The sequence below is a fragment of the Brassica oleracea genome, unplaced genomic scaffold (genome assembly GCF_000695525.1).
Source record: "Brassica oleracea var. oleracea cultivar TO1000 unplaced genomic scaffold, BOL UnpScaffold00993, whole genome shotgun sequence".
NCBI lineage: Eukaryota > Viridiplantae > Streptophyta > Magnoliopsida > Brassicales > Brassicaceae > Brassica > Brassica oleracea.
In genome coordinates, this window is record NW_013617576.1 from 26,720 (window position 1) to 35,262 (window position 8,543).

Below are 8,543 nucleotides of genomic sequence, written 5' to 3' on the forward strand. Positions count from 1 at the left end.
TTTTTTGTTTCCATCATAAAGAAGATATCCGGGTAGATGTCGCGTGTGATCTCCCGTAAACGTTGAACTGTGTTGAATCGACCCTACAAACAAAACAAATAAAATCAGATTCAAACTAATAGAGAGAGACATAAGGGCAGATCCAGCGTCGTTGTCATGTCTCCTCCGGCCATGGCTTGAAGAATCTGTTTTGATTGAGACAAAGATGAAGGAGATGAATGAGGAAGAGGAAAACAAATTTTGATTTTGTAAATAGAGATTAAGAGATTGAGAGAGAACCCATGGAGAGATGAGTTTTCAGAAGGAAAAAAATTAAAGGCAAAGAGATAGACAAAGGATCTATGGACGCCGAGAATAAAAGAGAGAGATGAGTATTGTTAGATTTGATCCGTTGGATTAAATCTAATCTAATGGTAAAAGATTGTGATCCGTGTAGTGTTATATTATTGGTCAATGACAATGTTTCTTTTTCTCTCTTTTATTTATGTTAGTTGATAGTTTATATTTGGTAAATATTATAGAAATTTGATTTATTGTTTTAATAATTAATATGTTAGACAATATAACATCTATATATCATAGTTTTAATTTATTTTAAATATGAATTAGAATATTGAAATTTTGAGTTTAAAGGTTATGTTTATTATGATATATGGTTTGAAATTTGTGGGTTTAGAGTTTAGATATATAAAGTATGAGGTTAAGATTTTAAAACTTTTTAAAATAAATTTTGTAAGTATTATATAGTAGTTAGATTTATATAAAGTTTTATTTTTCAAATTATTGATTATATTTATTTTTGTATTTAAAAATTATTGTATAAAGGTGTTAGTTTAGAGTATATGATATAGATAGATTTAGGGTATATGATTTATGGTATACATTAAGATTTTTAAGATTTTTAGTTAATAGTTTAGGGTATATGAATTCGGGGTATGATATATATATATATATATGTCTATAGTTTAGGGTTAAGTTATGGAGTTTTGGGGTTTGAAGTATGATGTATGGTTTTGTGGTTTAGGGTCTGAAGTACACCGAACTTCGTATACTAGTATCTTACTAAATATATAACCCCTAAAATTTTTATATATATAATATCAAAACTCTAATTATCATTTTATCCCTAATTTTATGAATATTTATAAATATTGTATGACCGCCGATTCCAATGGTTCCGTTTGGTTAACTATTCTTCCGGTTTTTTATTTGATTCAAATAATATCAATAGTACATCAAAGATACAACACACAAACAACGTAAGCAAACCCTACACTCACTCTACAATGAAACAAAGAGGTCGCACGAAAGAGAGAAAAAACACACAAAAGATGAAACCTCTGAAACATACTAAATGACTCAATCTTGAACAAGTTTAGGATTTAGCCCTCTTGTATTCCTCGTCTTCCCTACAAATAGATCCTTCGACTTGATCAAACCAGGGAGGCAACCAACGACGGTCGCAAACGGAAACTGAGCCAACGAGTCTTTTCTTCCTAAAGAAACAATGGCCATCTCTGACCCAAGCTATCTTTCAAAACAGCCCCACTGAGCCATTGAGAAGACAGAGGTTTCACAACACAGAGGAAATGACAACCTGCGTGTATAGTCTCTCCTCCTGAAGTCCGGTATGTTTTGTTTCCGTCTGAAGCTGAACAGAGATTTCTGCAGCTAGTTCCACACCAGAAGGTCCTCCACCAACAATCAGAACTGATTTAGAAGATCTGATCTTCTCATATTCTGCAACCAGACAAGATCAGTAAAGTAAAGATAAAACTAGTTTTGAGTCCTGACTTTCCAGCAAGCACGAGGGTTTAGATAATTTACCTGTTTGGTACTGTGAGAGATTTTCTTGTCTGGTTTTGGGGAACAGGTCGTTGTGACCAGTAGCTATCACTAGATAATCATATCCAATCACATCTCCATCTGCAGTTATTCAATCGGTCTCCGTGATGTTGACCGCAGGAGACGTAACTACACGGCCGTTTTTCAAGTAGTTCTTGTGGTTTATCCTGTAAAGCAAACCTCTATTTCTTGTTACCGCACTTCATCATGAGAGACATCAAAAGTGCATCCTCAACTCTCCCATCAAATCACCTCCAAAAGGAGTAAAATCATTCCCCTACACAACAAACACCATTAAAGCTACAACCTTTAGAACTAAATGAACAAACAAAGTCACTGAAAACATGCAGTATCCTATAAACTCTATGAAGAGAGAAAACAAAGAGCTATAAAATAGAAAAAAGACAAAAAGATGACATCTTTGTTTTATTGAGCCAAATAAACAACCTTTTGAGGCTTGATCAGTGAACTTACCAGGAAATATGAAATAGGGGGTCGTCCCCTGTAACCAAAAACCGTTACAACATCAGTCAACAGACCCCAAACCTTTACTGAGACCTTGGCTAACGCCGTAGACGACAATTACACCGAAGAAGAAGCTCAAATGAAGCTCTTAGATGAGCATTCTAAGCCACCGTAGAGGCCTTTTGAACATTAGCCAGCAGATTCCTCTTTTGAAAATTCGCCGCAAAACTTTGTCGTGCTCCGCTTCCTCTTACCCATAAATCATTACAAAATCGTAACCCTTTGACCAAGAAACAGATAGTCAAGATAAATCAAAACCCTAAGAAATAATTAAGAAGAGAAACTGACCGGCAAGCACGACGGAGGAGATATGGAGATGAAGAGACGATGAGTTCGAGAGAGAGAGAGAGAGGTAGAGAAAGAGACTCCAGTTTACGATTCTTAGAAACAATGCAAAGCCATCTACGATTACAACCGGAGAAAAATTCGAGGGTAACATAAAAAGCTAGAATAACTAGAAGTTGACAAAGGATAGAGATGGCTAAGGAGAGAAGAGACCCATAGAGAAGCTTCACTTATAATCCTTGAACCTGCATTCGAAGGAACGGGCTGAAGTCGAAATCGACGTTGAAGAAACAAATCAATGGATTTTGAGAACAACTGAAAACTGTCTCTGGAAATGCTTCGATCTCTCGACTTTGCAGTGAAATACGGAAAGGCCGCCGGAGTAAGACTACACACATTGGTACAGGCTCTGAAAGATAGCAATTGGCAAAGTCGGGAAAAGCTGAATTTAGGCTATCTGAGATGCGGAGGAGGACTTTAACTCCATATACTCCATACCCCTCACAAAAATTCCCCTTTGACCTTTTATTATAATATATTATATTTTTCATTTATTTTTAAATAGAAAAAGTGGTTAATTACGGTTATATAATAGAGATATGAAGTATTTACTGGATCCAACCACGAAGATCCGACCCAGACCAAGCAAACCGGACAGATCCGACCCATGTAGACCTAAACGTCATCGTTTTTGTGTATCTTCAACTCTCCTTATTGGCTCCGAGTTGTTGTAGATGTGATACGGCACAGCGGAGAGACAGATCCTGGTCCGGTGTTGACTCGTTCCCACCGAAAGAGGCGGAGCAGAGCAGGCGGAGGTGTAGGAGGGGTGACTCGGATCCCAAGCTCAAGAAAATCTCAGCCATCTCAGAAAATCTAAGAAGTGTTTTGGTGGCAAATTTTTTTTCTCTCGGCCCCTACACTTAGCAAATTAAAGAGGCTAATTTTTTTTTATATTTTCCCCCGATACCAAATATAGCATTTTAAATTTATAAACGCTATTAAAAAAAGTCAGTGTTGGTATACAATAGTACAACTGTCATAAACGCTATAATCTGGTGCTATTAATACCCATATTTCCTGTAGTGACTCCTTGATCATATCAACCGTTCAGTTGCCTTAAAAACCAAGAGATCCCTTTCATGGACAGCCTCTGAATCGACAAAAGCTCGCTTGGCTATATCGAACTGGGCTTGATACTTCTTCTCAGCTTCACGCATCTTCCCTTCCATAGAAACGTTCATACAACAGACCTTATCCTCATGAGACTTCAGCTCTAGATCAAGGTGGTCTTGACACTTACAACAATCATGTTGAGCATCATCGATAAGCCTCTTGAGCTCGGTTTCCTGAAGCACAACCACAGCTCCAGATGCCGACAGAGAATAATGTTTGCTTTTCAATTGTATAAGAAGGGTGGGACCTGATGCCTCTAACTCCTTAAGACGCTCATCTCGGCCCCAGCAACCGAGCTTCAGTATCCTGAACTCAACCTCCAGCTCAGATGAACGCCGAGTCAATTCTTACCTCTTTTTCTGGGTTATCCTCATTGCAGTATGATCTCGGCTGTTGGAAGGCTCCATAACTATCACCTTCTCCCTCTCAAAAAGGAGCGTATGATCGTAAGGCGAATAGAGTCGATTCACCAGGATTGTTTGCTAAAAAGAAGAGCGTTAACCAAGCAAAATGCATAGCAACAACAAAAGATTTAAACATAAACATGTCTACCATTGCGTTGGTTTGACAGATGCTCTGATAAAGGTCGCTCTGCACAGAGGGGGTCGATCTCTACGATAAGATCGCCAACCAGATGGAAATGCTAATAAATGTCCGAGCCATCCTCAACGAGAGGGAAATAACCAGGAAAATTGAAAGATATGGAAAATTTTCCTGCTCGGGAAGAGGGCATAACAGTGGTAAGAGGCATGACCTTTGAATTATGTTTAACCCTCTCAGACAAAGCAGAAGCCTTCCTACTTCCTGAGACTCCAAAAGAGGAAGGTTGGCATTGGGATCTACAACCCGAGCCTCGTTGATGCCAACCTCCACTCAATAAAGTAACACCCCTCAACATTTGGGCATCCAAAGGCGAAGGACGACAGGTGTCAGACCATTGACTGCTGATCGCTGCAAACCGCTGAGCAACTCCCTAAGCTCGGATACTTAGGACAGACGAGGAATGAAAAGCACGAGATCCGAAAGCATTAATTTCCATAGCAAAACCATCAAATCAGTTATCTCGAGACCACTTTCGGACTCCCCAGAAGGCGCTGCCTAGATCCAAAAAGGACGGATAATGGAAGGAGGAGGATCATTGGGACGACCTGACATAAAAAAGGCCAATGATGTAAGGACAAAAAATGCCAAGGCCAATATATATTGACTGATTTATACCTACCAGAAAGAGCATCCAAAATGGCCGCAATCCAAATAGGAGTAAACGAACTCTAAATACAGGGGAAAATGTCTTTTAACTCGTAAATCACAGGTTTCCTGCTTCAAGCCCTACCTATGTCGCCCCATTATATGCTGACAAAAAAGGAAAATATATAAAACTTTAAAGACTATAGAGTTTAAACCCAAAATGTACAACAATAACAATATCGTCAAAAAATCCCTACCAGGATTCGCGTTCTATTCTAACCAAACCGACTAAACCGACCTCACAAAATCTACGGGGAAGAAATTCTCGTCTATCTTGACAAAGAAATATTTACTTGCCCAGTTCTTAAGCGAATCACTAACAGTGAGCACTATTCGTGAATTTCCGACGAGATCATACACACCAAGCTTTGACGAAACCGAATTAAAAGCGGTCATAGCCTCAAGCATTTGAGGCTCCATCTCCTATCCGACCTCGCATGATAGAACTAGGAGGCCTATAATGGTTCGAAATCCGACTAAGTGTCAACTGGGAAACAGCTATACCACGTCTATCCCAATATTTAAACATGATGGAAGAAAGAGGGAATCAAATGTGACAAGTTCTCCTCGTACATAGTAAAGTACCCCCGAATGCGCCAGCCAAGGCCTATCAGCCTTAGAAGGAGGGAGGAAAATCATTTCCACATGAACCTTGAGTGACTCTCTCAAATCTTGAATTGACTTGACTGTAATGGCAGTTTTCTGAGTCGAAAATGATGGACAAGGATCAACCAAACCGGTTGAAGGGTCGACTGATTTGACGCTGAAAAAGCCGTCTGACAGCAAACAATTAGAACCACCAGGAGATGGAGGAAGGGGAACCCTCTTTGAATTTGTACTGATCAAAGGTGCCATCGAAGAAAGAAGCAAACAAAGATAACAACAAACAAGGAGATGGAAGACGGAGATAAAGCAATTTATCAATTAAACGAAAGAGTGCCAAAGGAAAATAATTTATAACAATTGAATTGACATCCCTTCCCATCAAAATAAGAGAAGCGAAAAGCCCAATCCTTCGGAAAAAGAAGAATGATTAAATTTTTCAAAACTCGAATTTCCAAGAAAAGAAAGTTGGACTGTTGATTTACACCAATCAAATCAGTAGTTCATGCGAGAAAATCAGAATCTCGAACCGGATTCTAGATCTCCTACAGAAGCAACAATCTCGAGCATACTATACATCTCAGAACCTACACCCGAGCTAGATGCTAACTTCAGACACAACGGTCTTCCCGGGTGGGTATTTTTGGAGGCAGGTTTCACCCCAGTCCAGACCCGATTCGAGAGTCTGACCCAAAATCACTTAAACCAGAAAAAGATAGCAGGCCCAGACCCATCCCAAGCTGGAGAACTGTCATGCCGAGCTCACACAGTCAAACCTGCTTTGAAAAAGATTCAAAACATTAAAGACGATCATTAAAATCCAATATACTCACTGGAGATCACATGGCCGTTATGATTCATGCTTGAAAACCTAAAAAAGAGAGACCAAGGACAAGAAAAAAGAGATCAGAGTTCTTTTAAAGCAATTCTATACTTTCAATAGTTCTTGGTCTTAGATACCCTGTGTACGTACTTGAATTCTACTTTTATCAATCAGATATACTTCTTTTATAAGAAATCATTAATAGATGTATTTTTACATATATCTTATTATATATGATATCGAAACCCTAACCCTAATTTATGGGTGAATATTAAGCTTCATCACCAGTAACCTTTCTCTTTCTCTGTTCCATTTTAAACATTAAATATTCATATTTTTTTAATTATAAACATTCATTAATCAACCCAAAATTGAAAAATCGAAGAGTACATTTCGCCAAGCCGGCGAGACAGTGATATCTACGAAACAAACGAGTTGAACATTAAATATTCATCAAATGCAATTTTATCGTGTTTTCTATTTAGATCTCACTTGTTTTCTAATTGATGAACATAGGCTAAAATGTATCATTCAAAATTTATTCGCATATATGAACCATACATTTTTATTTTGAAAGCCATAGGGGGAAATGTATTGTCTAACCATAGGTGAATTAATCGTCGTCGTTGTCTTTGTTTTTCTTTTTGATTTTAATATTACGTCGTGTAGCCACTAAAATATGTGGATGTTGAAAGTGGAATTTGCATTGTTAAATCGAATGTCTCTTAAAGCAAATTATGCTTTCAGCAAAATAAAATAAAAATGAAAAGGGGAAACAGTCTGAATCTTTAGTGACTTTGAGCAAAGAGATGGTTTTTTCTTTATATATATAAATGGGCTACAAAATCTGTTCAACGACTAATTACCCCACTCACATGAAGATAATATAACGAAATTGAATTAACAGTATTATATATGCATATTGACAAGAACCATTAAGATTTCTGAAATTTTATTTTGTTCCTTTATTTTTTTGTTGTTTCGGTTCTCTTGTCTTTATATATTCTTTGCCCATATATATAAATAAATATTTGCTAGTTCATATATTCGGTAGTTCTATAATATTCTTTTAGCTTAATGTGAACTAGGATAGTACCCACGCTTAAAAGCGCGGAACTACGTTTTTTTTTATTTTTGGTTTGGTTCTAGTTCGGTTATGGTTTTTGATTTCAGTTAAAAAATATAGGTTATGATTTTTTTTAAAGTAATTGTAACCATTTTATTTATTTTATTTTTTAATTAATTTGGCATCATTTATTACAATGTTTTAAATGTTTTATTACATTTTCCTTTACTATTCTTCCTAATATTTACTATAATAATTCATATCAATTATTTTACGTCTTAATCGTAATAATTTCGCATGTAATGCAATTGCTTCATTTTAAAATGGTTACAATTGAGGTAGATTACCATTAGTCGATACCATTGCCATTTGAGTGTTTGATGTTTTTCGAGGTGTGAATTGTATTATGGGGCTGAAGGTTTATTTATAGTGTAGCATAAGATTTTTAGGATCGCTAGGTATATCCTTTTTCTTTTTGCATCGACTAATCTAATCGTAAGTCAGTTGTAGTTAGTTAAGATATGAAAATTTAAAATATAGCAAGGAATTTGTTAAATACCTAAATCGGAATATCAGGGATAGAATAATAGAGTAGTTAACAGATTTAAGTTGTAAATCTAAGAAGATATATACAAATAAATATTGAAAAGTTTGTGTAGATTTGATCTAATCTTTAATCCTAATGGTTAAAATATTCCGGTTATCTAATTTACAAAATAGGTAATTTATATGTGCATTATATCCTGTATTTTCATTTAATAGTTTATATGATTCAAGAACAACTATAGTTACAGTCGACATTATTGATGTATTGAGGTTGCATGAATATTGAAATGAAATAAAATTAAATTTATTTGAATATGAAATTCGTCAATCATATTGATATATAACTGCATGGAATGGTTTATTGTACAGAATTCAGCAAATAGGTCATGCAATTTTAAGGAACGCTTAAAGTGTAGGGTAAAAACT

The 8,543-nt window shown here is 36.3% G+C and overlaps 1 pseudogene; it reads right to left on the reverse strand.

Moving 5' to 3' along the window:
• Positions 1-1,188: 1,188 nt before the first annotated feature.
• On the reverse strand, positions 1,189-5,934 carry LOC106320643 (annotated as a pseudogene).
• Between the last annotated feature and the right edge of the window lie 2,609 nt (positions 5,935-8,543).